Below are 15,456 nucleotides of genomic sequence, written 5' to 3' on the forward strand. Positions count from 1 at the left end.
ACTATTAAAAATAACGGAAAAAAATAGTTTTATATAAGTGATATGTGTTTTCTCTCAATTTCTTTTACGCGTTGATTAATTAATTAGAAATTCAAGGTACTTACAAAAAGATAATTATGTAATTTGAACAACATAAGGTAACGACTACCGTGTTCGATACATCTTTTGTAAACGTTAAATATGATAGAAATGGTACATCAAAGACAAATAATTCTAAAGATTTTGTTCGTGAATAAGAGATAATTCATTCTACAGCATTGTAAATTTGTATACATAAAATAAATCTTTACCTCTGAGTTATCATCGCCAGCTTTAAAATTTTATTCGTACATTATCTACACAAAATGTCTCTAAAACTAAAAATTACAAATGAAAATTAAATTAAAAAAATAAGTTTAAAAAAATGTTTAGTAAAGGTAAAATAAAGGCATAAAGGATAAGCCAGTTTTAAAAGATTAATTAAGATTAACAACATAACAAAACTACTAGTTTATCTTTAGTCAATAACTAGTGCAAGGTATACCTACGGCACGCCGCCTCCAGGCGGGTTGCCCTGGCGATCGGCATAAACATCAGATTTTTAATTTGAAGCTATGGCATTCACATATTTTTTTACATTTTAGTGCGTTTAATTTAAAAGTAATGTTTTAATTATATTTTTTTACATATTTTTTTTATTTTCTACTTCTTAGTCTTCATACGTTTATACTTTACAGTTGCGCTAGCGCACAGGTTTGAGCGTATTTAGCGAAAGATCGGATCGGTACGTTTTACGGTGGATGAGTGCAATCAAAACATAGGGCTAAACGATTTAATTTCCGAATAACCAAGATCCGGTCGATCAAGAGCGTACCTGATGAGTTAAACAGTTAGCGCTCGACCTGCTGATACATACGCCGTTTGAATCGTGAAAATCGGACGAGCGGTTGCCGAGATATTACGATGGCACCCCATCACCCCCCCCCCCCTCGGAACGGCGCCTCGATGGCACTTGAAGATAATATAATAACGGGTATCACTGGGAGCGGATTAGATGAGGTGGAAGTCGAAAAATTTTTTCAGAATGCTAGGACAGACCGTTTTCGAGATATTTACGATTTTCTTCCGAAAATTCGGATCCGACTAAAAGGTATTAAATTTTCCCTAAACTTCGATATTATGCAATAATATAGCAAGTATACACCTGGACCACCACGAGACATGTATTAATCGCGATTTTCCGCTAGCTATCGGTACATTCCGGTGCTAAGCTAAGGGGGACACTCACACAGGCACACAGACACACATGCAAATGCCTTTTAGTAGGATAGAATATTCGTACGTATGATTTGTTCGTGTTAACCACGAAAAAACAACACAATTGCTCATATTTAATTTTTAAAAGTTTTCTATTTATTAGATCTTTAAAAGAAGCAACGCATAATTGCAACTTTTATAACCGTATATAATTTTTTTTACTAAATAAGATTACTTTTAAACGTTTATTTTTATTATTAATATAAGTAATATTAATGCAATGTATTATCCGGCTATCACGGATACACTCTATTTTAAGTTAATTCCATAAAATTACACTAGAAAATTTCCATATATATATTAATAAAATTCTACGTATGTATTTTATATAATTTCTTAATTTTAAAAAAATTATCCCGCTCTCAATACAACACAATCCAGTTTTAGAAGAGAACAGACTTCTCTCGCTTAGAGGAATTTCTGGTATTTTCTAAGCTAATTGAAAATCATACAAATCCACTTCGATACAAGCGTTAGATACGAGACTGACTAGAATCTACAACCACAGGATCGAAAACGAATGAGTTGAACAAGAGTTTGATTCATCTAACCGGTATTTGTTTAGTTCAATGAGTTTTCAAAGAGTAATTCTTTCTCATCTTTTTTATTTAAATGTAAATTTTTTCTGAAAACATTTATATACTTTTATAAAACAAACACAAACAATCAATACATACAAAACTCAGTATTACAAAAAAGTTTTTCAGAAAATATTCGTGTGTGTGTGCGTGTGTGTATTATCATTTGTTTTGTAATATATAAATTTAATTTCCGATACTTCTTAATTCAAAAATTGATGCTAGATATAGTAACAATGATTGTTGTATTGTGATGAGAGAAAAACTAATTTAATTTGGTTTACGGAATATAGAAATGCTGCCGGTACCAGCGTTTTACGCTTATAAAACAAGAATTGTTTTATATCAGATCATATGAGATTTGTACAGCCACAGAATTGATTTTATTTCGTTTTAATTTCAATAACAAACTAGATTAAAATATATGTTTCTTTTGTTAAATTTTTTAATTAATAAATCATATTATTCAGAAAAATTTTATTTTTAATTTCAATTCGTTTTATAACTACTAACGAAAAAGAAGTGACAATTTTTTACGCCTATGTTTTTGCGTATATTTAAGTATCAAAGTATCAATTTGAAATGGAACGTAGATATAAAACAGAAAATAACTATCGTATCATTACGGAAATTTAATTACCTTTTTTTTACAAAAGGATTACAATTTTTATACAATTCTTAAACAAAAAAGGTGTGTCTACACATAATTTTCTAATATTCATGCATTAAATTTTTATTACAATTTGCAAAAAAACAAATAGAATTTACTAATAATAAAATTTACACTATTACAATATTAAAGAGATCATAAGTAAATATAATTACATAAAACAATCGCATAAGAAAGGCTTTCATCGAAGCTCCTCAAAACTACTTACTAATATTTTTACACGGAACATTCAGTCTAAATACATACATAAAGTTAAGCCAGAGGACAGTCCCATTGGTGACTCAATACAAAACAAAAACAATCAAAGGATTAATAAACAAGGGAAACGATGAAACATCAGAGAAAAAAATTAAAATAAAACTAAAATTAACGAAATTGAACGAAGTGAAATAATGAATGGATGGGCAACGTTGATGCAGCTCAAACTCAAATCATATAAAGTCATCAAGGTCCAATATGCGGATTCGTCTTAGCCTTTTAACTTCTTCACTACTGTATAGAAGAGAAGGTTAATACATAAATAATTCACCCGGTTGTTTACCCGACTTTATATCTTGAACCGAATCGCTGTATACTTCTCGAACACGCGGTAAACTCAGATATTCTTGTACCTCACTGTTTCTTACGAACCAAAGCGCTTCTATTATGCTCCTCAGTAATTAGTTTTGGGATCGCTGTATAATCTCTACGTTGTCGCTGCTTGCTGTATCCCAAAGCTGGAACCCATAGGTCCAAATCGGTTTCAGAATAGTCGCGTACAACAATTGATTATTAAATAGTGAAAGTTGTGTTCTCCTGCTCAGCAACCAATAAATTTCCTTAAACTTAATATTCGGTTGTTTTTCTCTTTTCCCTTATATGAACTTACTGCGTCAGACGACAATCAAGATGAAGACCAAGGTATCGTACACTTTGAGCATGTGATATAAAGACATCATCGAAGTGGACCCTTGGGCAGTCTTCTCTCTTCATCATTGTCAGGTGAATCAAATTCACTTGTAACTTTAATCTTCCATTTAGATAGTCATCCGTTGATCTGATCCAAAACAGAAGACAACAAATACAACAAAAAAAATTATTTTATAGGTAAAAATAAATCAAATTTCATGCAGAACGTCTTTTTTTTGTAATTGGTTACTAGTCGACTCAGATATAATGTTTTGGTTTTTTTTTAGTTTTAAATAAATTACTTGTTAAAGTATCAACTTTAATAATTTTAACTAGTCGTTTATTATATTTTTCAAGTTATTCCAATAAATATGGATTATCAATGTTTTTTTTGTTTAAAAAAGTAAATGTATGAAACTACGTCTTATATATTTATTTATATTAAAAAATTATAAGATAAATTCTGAATTGTATTTTTTAATCCCAAATTATGATTTACTAAAGCATTTATTAATAAGCAGATTATGAATAAAAATGTTTTTTTATACAGAAAAAGTAATTTTCAACATATTATTTATTAATGCATTAATAAAAATATTCAAAAATTAAATAAAAAATGGCACAAAGAAGAAAAAATATTACTTTTAAATCTTCTCTAAACTTGACTTTCAGAGATCTGAATTAAATTATAACAATTATTTCCAACAACTTAACAAATCTTTATTTTTTTTACAATTCAAAAGGATGAAATTTAAAAGTACTTTTCTGATGTTTTTTTATTAATTTTTTTTTATATTTCTTTGTTATTTTTTACAAGAATGAGTCTAAAAAAATCTGTCCTCCACAATAAGGCGTTTGCAAGGAAAATAAGGGCAAGAAATAAGTGAAAAGAAATATTGAACGTGAGCTTTATGAAATAAAGGATTATTTATTATCTACTAAGGCTTATTATTTATTTTACTTATTTTTCTGTATAACTTTTCAACTAATTTTCCTGAACGTCAACAAAAGAATACTTTGAATGTTAGTACATCATCACGATGCAAACTATTACGCAATGAAAATCTAACTCTAAAAAATAATGATGATAGAATAATAAATTCTTTAAATTGTCTGTGTAAATTATAAACTTTCGTTTAAAAAAAATCTTTTTATATTAGGCAAAAAAATTATACTACCTTTGCAGGAAGTTCCTCTACAAAATAAAAGAATTTTCGAAACAGGCAAGGTGATGAGTAAGACTAGACTAGAGCAATCATTAAAAATAATTTAGGTTGAACTGTTACAGAGCATGAAAAAGAAGGTCTACGAAATATAGATATATATATATTGTATTTTAGCCTAAATTTTTCACAATAATTTTAATTTGCATTTTTCGTGGGAAAAAACTTTTAACATCGTAATGACATCATTACGCTGTATGAACTCATTACATTTCTGTCATCAAAAATGATAAAAATAATTAAAAATATATTCAAATTGTTGATATTTTCATTTTAACACTTACGTATAAAATCGTATATCGTTCTTAGAGGAACTTCCTTTGGAATAACAAAAAAGTGATAAATTTTTTAATAAATATTCCACTAATAAAATATTCTGGAAAACTTATAACGGGACTATTAGAAAATCTTTCTCTTTTGAAAAATTTTTTATAAATTCTTTTCTTTTTAAATTTTTTTTCAGATTTAAATAAGATTGTGAAACCAGTTTGATACTTAAATTAATAGATTTTTATTAATTAATAAACTTTATTCATTTACTGTTAATAAAACTTCCTTCACGCATTAATTCGCTACAAATACATTATGTTCAGAACCATTATTTCCTATAAAACACCGCTATTGGTTGAAAAGAAATCAATATCAAATAAAATTCAAAATAAATTATAAACGAACAGTAATTTTCACCAATTCATTCTCTACAGTTTTTGTATTTGAATGATTTGTTCACGGCTCACATGTTTTCATCAGTAGTTTTATAATTGTACGAATATCTTTTAAAAATGAAATTCGTTTAATTTTCATTAATACTATTCACTGAACAGGAAAAAATCCCCAGAATCTTTTTTTGATTCAATATTTTATTGTCTTAACAATCTTTTTTTCTTATTATTAAATGACAATCATAATTAAAGGAATTCGATAATCCTATAATTAATTAAAGGAACAGATATAATTTCTATAATTAAAGGAAAATAGACCAGCCGTTTTATTCATTGTTAGACTTCAAAGAACAATAGTAACTTTTAATTTTTTTTGTTTACTTAATATTATTTATTAAAGGGAAGGATAAGCATAAAATAATTTAATTTCCCTATACTCACTTTTTTATTGATTTACACATCTTGGTATTCCTGAATTTTTTTCAACCAGTTCTGAAAGAAATTTCAGTTCGCTTGTGGGAATGCGATGTTTGTTTTTCGAGTGTTTAGATATTAATCAGTGTATAAGTATAAATCAATAATCAAATTTAAAGAGCCTAAAAATCAAATTTAAACTAAATTTAGAACATACGCCTCTCTGTCAGAGAAGTTCAGATTAAATTTAGATAGATTCAATAGAAAACCCCATCTTACATTTATAATAATTACGTTTTCTATCGAAAATTGATAGCTACACTAAGACATACGTACACTTCTTTTAAAAGTATAGATGTTTTAAAGGATAAAAAATCAAATAGAATATATTTTAACATGAATATAAAACCCAACTTACAACAAAGTAACGTGGACCTGTGAAGTAGAGCGGTACAATGCAGAGAAGCTTAGTGTTTTTCAAACGACACAACAAATTCAACGTCAGCTAGCATATAAACTGTGTACTGAATAAAAGAGAAATTTAAAACTCTTGCGCAGTTCTGCGCAAGAAGACTGACTTTTCGTTTCCAACGCCCTCAGTAATGCGCAATCAGAAACGCACTGATTTTCAGAGTACAGCGCACTACATTACGTCGATTAACGAGTAGATCCTACACACAAACATCAAGTTTAAACTCACTCACCACTGTGACTTACTGCATAAGCGCGTATAAAGAATACACCGATACAGTTATCATAACCTCAAATTGAGGTTATGTTGTTGCCGACCTTAAATTGAGTGTAACTGAAGAATGATTCGACCAATCTTCATCAGATTTTCATATGCGCAACTTCAGATACACTACAACAGCATATATAAATATAAATAAAGGCACTCGTTCGTAACCGCCTATCCTTTCCTATCTTAATTTTAGCTATATTGAAAACCCATCATCTCAGGAACTATTTTCTGGTTATTTGGTATTCTAAATAGATTAGATAAATCTAGGATTATATACATAAACCACTTCCCTAATGAAATATAAATTAATAATATTTTTTGTTTCAATATTTAGGAATTATTATTTTTTAACGGATAATTGTTCACATATTTTCATAATTCTAGATGGATTGAAAGATAAATACAGAATTATGACAAAAAATTCAAGTTGTTACCTTAAAGTGGTTCCTAAGATTAAGGGTCACAAATATAGAAAAATATGATTTTTAGAAACCGGGATTTAAAATTACATTAACAAGTTTTTTTTTAAGTTACCTATTTTAAAAATGTCCAGCTTCATAATCTGGGTCATCAGTGTTAACTTCCTTATCTTCTAACCGTAACTTTTTATTTCTGCTTATCTGATTTACCTTTTTCTGCATTTCTTGAACTGTTTTTTCCGCCTCGGTTACCTGTTCCTCGTCAATCTTTTTTTTTAATTTTTATATTAAGAACCGGATTGATTCCAAGATGCTGCAGAATTTCACACTTGCAAATGTTTCCATTATTAGATGTTGACACTGCATAATGTACTCCAAACTCAAGTGTTCCCTTTCTCACAAAAATATTTTTTGGCCGAAGATTTAAGCTAGGTATATCGCCGTTTTAATTTGATATGAACAAGTACTAGAATCATACGTTGTACATATATATATAGATGCTCCAACCTTCGTAGGCGTGATTTAGAAAACACATCATATGATATTGTTCAAAACGTTCACGATATTGAAAAAGTTAACTTTATAGTCTCATTAATACTAATTACTCTACGAAATCAATTACTTACCTTTCTGCTAGAGAATAAGTAACACAGAACTAAAATTTAATACAGTACCAACACGTTGCAAACTTGGTAAGCGTGATTTTGAAGCACTACACCTCCAATAATAATGTAAAGATCTAGTTGTAAAATCATCATACATAATCTTATTTTCACTAATTAATAAAAACTATATATGTATTACTTTTTTCATCAGCATTTATATCGTATGATGTATATATATAAACCGAGCTGTTCAAAAAAAAGTAGACATATTTTAAAAGCATGTTGTTCATGCGATACGCTTCAACTCGCGTTAGCTACGGGTTCAACGATTAGTACCATCGTTCAGCAACAACAGATGTGTTATTCGATGCGATGCGATACCATCAGTTGAGAATGTGCAGCGATGGCGCAAATATGGCTGTCATTTGAGTAACAAAAAATCATTCTGAGTGGTACTGGAAGTTCGAGAATTTCAGTGAAGTGTTACCACGATGGAGGCAGGAATGTAAAACTGAACCGCCAACACGTCTAAGCATTAGTTTCTGCGCGATTCTCCAAGGTTGAATGTCTGATGCTCGACACATTAATTTTACCATCCATTAGGGCTTTGCTTGGTGACTTCCCATTTCTTATCCAATAAGATGGCGCCCCGCCTCACTTTCATTCAGATTTTTGCGCCTACCTGGATATCACTGTACCCGGACGTTGGATAGGACGAAGGGGTCCGATTGTGTACGACCAGTAAACTAGAAGGCTTTGCATTTCCAGTTTAACTCTTCTAAACATAATTAAAAAATACCTAGACGTTGAAGAATATCTATTTCTAACCAACCTTAACAAAAAGTTCTCAATTTGAATTTTTTTTTCTTTTTTTAGCCTAACTAATTACTGAAGAACCTAATTTCAAAGATTATATTTTTAATTTGTGGAATTTTCTCTAAATTTGGATATAAATTTTTCCATATAACGTAAAATTAAAAGTTTTAATGAGAAATGATGTTGTCTATTATATAGACGGCTTGAAGGTATTTTTATTTTTTTTCTTGTAATCGTTGGTAATTTAGTACTATATTTTCATTTTATAATGACATTTAACCTGGCATTCTGATATTCAAACTATTTTCGCACTAGAAATTCAGAAAAGTTATAGAGAAAAGATAATACATTATCCAGCATCCTGAGATCATTAGCTTATGCTCGCTCCGTAGCAGACTATTTTTATAATTTCTCTGCATTATTTTTTTTTTAGTTTTATCAACACGAATTTTGCGCTCGTTTTTCCGTTTTTTCAAACAATTTTTTTCACATTGACAGAATCTTTGAAGTCTTATTCATATTTCAAGTAAAAATAAATGTAAAATAAAAAAAATCTTTTAATAAAAATAATCTTGTCTTTTTTTAATTTCCGTAGTTGCTTTTGATTCGACTTCCAGAATTAGATTTTAAAGAACCGAATCGCTGTTTTATTTTTAGAGAATTTTATTTTTATATTTTGGTAAACAATATAATAAATTTACAACGAATAAGCGAAATAAAGTTATCAGTTACTTCAATTAACTATCTTTCAGAGTCAAAATGTTCAAAGAAAATTAAGCACGAACAACATATATGGATCCTGTGAGAAATAATATCATATTATTTTAGGCTACATGCGATTTTGGTTTAAGAAAAATAACAACGCTGAGCGTGTACAGAAAACAGTATTACAGGCCGCGCGTTGTTCTTTATCTATTACATCTATTGTCCGTTGAGTACGAAGTTCTTTCTGCCTTCTAACAATCGTTTGTGTCCAGTAAACTATCTTCCAGCACGCGAAAATATATTTCTTGCCGTTGGTAACATCTGGTCACCGATTACCAACCAAATATATTATAACTCATTGTTTTCCTTCTATTGCACACTAAAGTATTACTTTAACAATATTCAAAAAAAATATACGAGTACAATCAAAGTAATACATCGAATTTACATTTTTTTTAATATCACTCTTTGGACCGATTTCACCGTAAAGCTCAGATTTAGGATTTCTAGACTTCTTAGTAAACCAGTTCTTTTTTCTGTAGACCTCTACAGGATCTCATTGTATTTGTGTGTACCCTGTATAACCATATTCTTACTTTCTCCAAAAAAAAAAGATTTAGACCCACTAGAATATCTCTCAAAAATTAATATGCAAAAAGTTTTAATTAAGTCATTAAATATTATTTTATGGGATTACTAAACGGTATATATTCTATTAGCATGTGTCCTTGCACGGTAACCGTTTCTTGTTTGATTCTAATTGACAACGTATCCCAGCAAACTAGAACTACTTTCACTTCCTATGTATACTGCAAGCTTCGGTTCCTGACCAAACAAATTTTTACCAGATATCTTGAGACTTTCAAATATACACTTAGTTTTATCTAAGAATTGTGATAATTAATGGAACTACGGACTAACGATGAAAATTATAAAAACCTGTTTCGTAGTCAATATGTAATTTGCTAATTTAATTTTTTTTATCTGCAACACTTCATTCAGAAGTATCCAGAAGTGTTATAATACACATTTACAGTTAAGTTTAAGGTAAGGGTAGATTTCGGGCAGATTGAAAGGAAAATTTTAGACCCGATTGAGGGAACTATACTGTTGCAACCCCAGAGTTTACACACACACGCACACACACACACACACACACACACACACACACACACAGAGAGAGAGAGAGACACACACACACACACACACACACACACACATACACACATATATATGCACTCGACCCCGATTGTGTGTATGCCTGTGTCTTTCTACAGGTATCATTCTTTTTCCTGTTTAGCCTCCAGTAATTACCTTTGAGATAATATTGAATTGAATTGAGAGGATGAATGAGAATGATGTGATGAATGTAAATGAAAGTGTAGTCTTGTGCAGTCTCAGTTCGACCATTGATGTGTGGTTAATTGAAACCCAACCACCAAATAATACCGGTATCCACGATCTAGTATTCAAATCCGTGCAAAAATAACTGACTTTACAAGGACTTGAACGCTGGAACTCTCGACTTCCAAATCAGCTGATTTGGGAAGACGCGACGCGTTCACTACTACATCAACCGGTGGGTTTTCTACAGGTACAGAATCCTATTTCGTTCTCTTCCCCCTCCTATATTCTCCCACTATACCCTCTCCCCAACAACACCAACTCATATCCAGAGGCAAGCAAATGCTATTTATCTTCTTATATGTAAAGCCGAAAGTTTCTTTATCTGTTTGTTTGTTTTTTCTCCCATAATGGGAGAACCAACCTACCAATTGCTTTCAAACTTGTAGGATACATTGCTGTTATCCCAGGAAAGGTTTTAACCCGTACACTGAGAACGTAGTCCCCTTGGAGATGTAGTTGACAATTAAAGATATTCATTAAAGAATAAAAAGATTAATTCTTTTACTTCATTGTTAAATAACAGAAATAAGTTATGAATATTTGTCATCAAAGGTGTGTGTACCTTAGTTACCATAGTTACTACTATGTCTTTTGTAATTGTTTTTTTTTTCAGGTTTCTACAAAGCCTGAATACTTTAATTGTTATTTATCAGTACTATTCCCACAATCATGTGAGGGTAACGAACACTGTGGAGATCCAGGGAGCGGAACCCTCTGATTAGACGGGAACAGCGAGCGACGCGAGCTCTGTGGCCCTAGGGTAGGCCCTGAGTCGGCTCCGGAGTTCGCCTGGGCCCTGACCGGCTAGGTTATATAAAAATATCAATTATAAATTTTTATTCCTAACGTAAAAAGATGGTAATGTATTACCTGATACTGATATACTATTTTATAACTAATGACGAATCCATCGATTCGAAAAACTTTTTTTAAAAATTACTAAGTTTAAATTGAGCTTGTATACAATAATTTATTATTTTGCTGATAATTTAGAAATTTCTTTAAAGTTTTTTTTTCTGTAGAACAGAAAATTAGATTTAGGAACAAGAAAATAATTATCTAAATGGTTTTATTTCGGATAAATATATTGTGTTAATAATTTTTTAATAAATTTCAATTTCTTAGCTACAATATTAAACTATGCATTAACACCTTTTTAGTAAAATATTGCTAAAAATTTCCAAATAAGAAAATATAAGTTCCATTAATTGCCTTTTCAACCCTTTTTTAACAAAACTTTTTGATAATTTTTAAAACGCATCATAATTTTGCGATTTAAGAAATCGATATCATGCAGTACTTAAAAAATTGTATAAGCACATCGCTAAGATTGTAAAAATAAAATTAGAATGAAAAAAAACAATATCACAGATGATTTCTGTTTGAGATAATTCATCAGATATAGACCATATTGAATATTTTAACATAACTAAAAAGAAATGACGTCGCAGATTATTGAAGAGGATTTGAACAGATCCATTTGACTGAAGATTAACGTAGATTAAATTTTAAAAAAATAAGATAAAATGAAACGATAAATCAATGAACAAGAAGACTCTGAAGTAAATCTAAATTTAAAAAAAAAACGTGTTATAAATCAGTTATATAAAATATCTTGCAGAAGAATATTTATTCTCAACTCAATCTATAACTTCCTTTCATCTTTTTTTTGTAGAGATCCGACGTTATGTGAACCGTTGAATCGCAGATTTTAAACTATGACATTTCTTTATGTTTTTTAAGATCACAGCGTATACCAATACGGATCAAATCATATTTCAGTTTCGTATTTTTAACGTCATCACAATACTTCCATTTTCAGCTGTGAAAGTAAAATCCACTTCTGTTGTACCAATATTATAAATAGGATTATAATGAAAAATCAATCATTAATATTATTATTATACGCGTAACCCAGATCAAATTGAAAAATTTGGAATTTTTTTTTATAAAAGTATAAACTTCCTGTGAGTTATTTTTTTTGTTAATGTTTTAGTAAATCATACGTAAAACACTGATTTTTATTAGGGAATAAACATATATTTACTAATATAAAAATGTGTATTTTAATAAATATTCTTCGAACACACAGAATAGACGAGCAGGTAATTTATTTTAATCAGAAAACGTAACGTACATTAAACATAAATAAAAAATTCATAACTAAAGCGACGCGTCTGGTAAAAAAAAAAAATAACTTTTTTAATTAAATAACAACTTAATTTTAATAGAGATTCTAAACTTCGTCTAAAGTAGAATAAATTACAATGAAATTAAGATGACTGCCACAAAGAACTTTTCCTCATAAAAAACTTTTCTACATCAAGTTATTTTCTACATCACCTTAATGGGACACCTACAAAAATTTGTCATTCTTAGTTATTTCTAGATCTTTACTTCCACGTCACTTACTTGCTGGTTTACTTACCGCTCTGGGCTACAATTATGGAGGACTTTACATTCGTCCCGACATCCCGACTCACAACAACCTCCATTTTTTCGATCTCATCCTCTACATCATCCAATAACCTCCCTCTCGGTTTTCCTCCCCTTTCTCTTAACATTTTTCTTAAATTTTCTTCTGCCGACCTCCGTGGCTGAGTAGGTAGCGTATCGACATTTCGTGTGAAGGTCCCGGATTCGAATCCCGGTCAGGCAAGGCATCTTTTCCTACACTACCAATTTCCACTGGGCTAATGAACGTAGCTGTTGATTCCCACTCTTTGATAACAAATAACTTTAAAATTTTCAGAGCTCACGCCTTTTCCGAAGTTCTCACATTCCACATAATGTTTACGTTCCGCTTCAAAACTTTTAGTCCGCTTTCTTTCCGTTTTGATTTCCGAGTTCCGTATCCCGCTCTGCGGTAATGTAGTGAATTCCGCAATTTTTAAGACTTACTCTAAACGGGGAATCGACCGCAGTATATTATCACTGAGAAGGGGGCTGCCTCTCCAGTGTAGAATGACGTAAAGAATTTACAACTACTATCATCTCCTGATGATAGTCAGGAGATGAACTTTGAAGATCAACTTGATCTTCAAAGTAAGTTACCGTTATCACTACACCCGACAGCTTAATTACAAGTATAAAGTTAATTTAAGTCACTAACTCCAGTCATCCAGTAAATAAGATAAACGTAGCACTATAAAAACAGAATTTGTTGCTGATTCCTGTCATGCAATAATTTTTAGAAAAACAGTTTCAAAAAAGATTTAATTTTGATTTTCTCTTTATCTTTTTATGTGAATTCTTTACTTACCATGATCGCTTGCTTTCGTAAACGCATGACAAATAGTACTATAAAAACGGCCGTTCGGATTGATCTTAGTACAAATCTCTAGCTTTTTAAAGACTAAACCCGTTATATCTCTCGAGAACCACTCATTTTTGTAATGTGCCACTATATAATCACTCGGAGATTTTCATAATTCTCACCAAAAAAAAAAAGACAGAAAAACTCTTAAGCGTGAATTAAATCCATAACAACTTCGAAAAAATACACCAAAGTGCAACTTAAATTCTTCATAATAACTCATGGAAAAACCTCCCACACAAACATAACTACAAAAACGTAAACCAATCAATTTTTCTCATATTTTATGGTGCATTTTGATTTACAAGCTCAAAAATGTAGAATCAATTTTATTTTAATCAAATTATGAAAAAAATTATTTTAATAACACTAAACTTACATTAACTTTATTTAATAGATAAATTTCCAGCTTAACAAATAAAAAATCCATTTCCGCACGCCGGAAGGCATAGGTAGATTCCACCGGTGCTAAGTAGGAAATAAAAACCATTTCCACTTTAAAGTTAAGAAAAACAACAAATTTACTCAATTCCACAATGGTTGCATGTGAAAAAAAGTTTCGCATGTCTAGCATACGACAAGCCCCATCGTCTTACAATTCCAGCAACATTTTGGTCATCCCTTGCCGTAAGGGTTGGTCATATCAAAAATTGTTTCAGACAAACGTTTGAGGTAATGTTTAAAGGACTAGCCACTTTAAACCGATTCGATACTGTGCCTATTAAGAGAGGTATGATTTTTTTGTTGTCTTCGAAACCCCATTTTTTCCACCCCCTGGGCCAGTGGTTGGTGATATTAAAAAACTTTACTTAGATAAGTTTTAGATCCTTATCTAAAGAATAGTAGGAGCTTTAAACGAATTCGATATTTTACTTAATAAGAAGGTTTTGACACTATTATATAAGAGATATTTTGTTTTTTCGAAAACCCCCATTTACACCCGCCATGATCCGATTTTGCCCATTAACGAACTCGACCAAGATTTTGGGTCGTTATATTTTATATAGCAATGAAAGTGATTGGTACAAAATTACGGTAGTTGTCGTGTCCACAAGAAAGTGAAATATATACATATATAAATTTATACATAAACTTTTGAAATGACGGTGGTTTTGGGGTCTGGGGATGTGAATCGTAAAGATATGTCGAAATTTTCAGGAAGTCGAATCATGGTACCCATTACAATAGGTAGCTTTCTTATGAAATCTACCTAAAACAGTTAGTTACGATGAAACCGTCTTTCAATTTCTCCCTTCAAATCTAAAATTGAATTTCAATTGTTAAATTAATGAGGTCATTTGCAACTTTTTTGGATATTTCTCGTTTTTAAAACTCTTCTTATTTAAATTCATAGCGTCCCTTAATATTTTTAAACAATCTTTTTTTTTAATTTGTTATCACCACTTACGGATTATTTTCCCAAAAATTAATTTTACCCGAACGCTTCCCCTTGAATATAGAAGCCTACAAAATGAAAAAAGTTCGTTTCGTTTTTCAAGAACACATAACAACAGTTCCAACGTTCAACTATCATTACGCCCTCCACAAACATAATTTTTTTTTTTTTGTTTATTTAGATGTGTATCATAAAATTAGAAATAAATATTTTTACATAAAATGTTAAAAAAAGAATTCGTAATTTTTATTTTTATTTTTTTCAACAAAAAGGATTTATTTTATCATAAAGATGCAAACAGAGCTCAAAATGACTGAAT

General features: G+C 30.3%; 1 protein-coding gene across 2 annotated transcripts in view; it reads left to right on the forward strand.

Moving 5' to 3' along the window:
• Window positions 1–15,456, forward strand: part of LOC142322134 (glutathione S-transferase-like) — a 223,015-nt gene that overhangs the window by 159,020 nt on the left and 48,539 nt on the right. Inside the window, exon 2 of one of the 2 annotated variants that reach the window (XM_075360859.1) lies at window positions 11,039–11,233. The exons of the other annotated variant lie outside the window; for it this stretch is intronic. The gene's annotated coding sequence lies outside the window, so the exon portion shown is untranslated. The remainder of the gene's footprint in view (window positions 1–11,038; window positions 11,234–15,456) is intronic. 2 annotated transcript variants of the gene reach the window in all.

Source organism: Lycorma delicatula, chromosome 3 (genome assembly GCF_047948215.1).
Source record: "Lycorma delicatula isolate Av1 chromosome 3, ASM4794821v1, whole genome shotgun sequence".
NCBI lineage: Eukaryota > Metazoa > Arthropoda > Insecta > Hemiptera > Fulgoridae > Lycorma > Lycorma delicatula.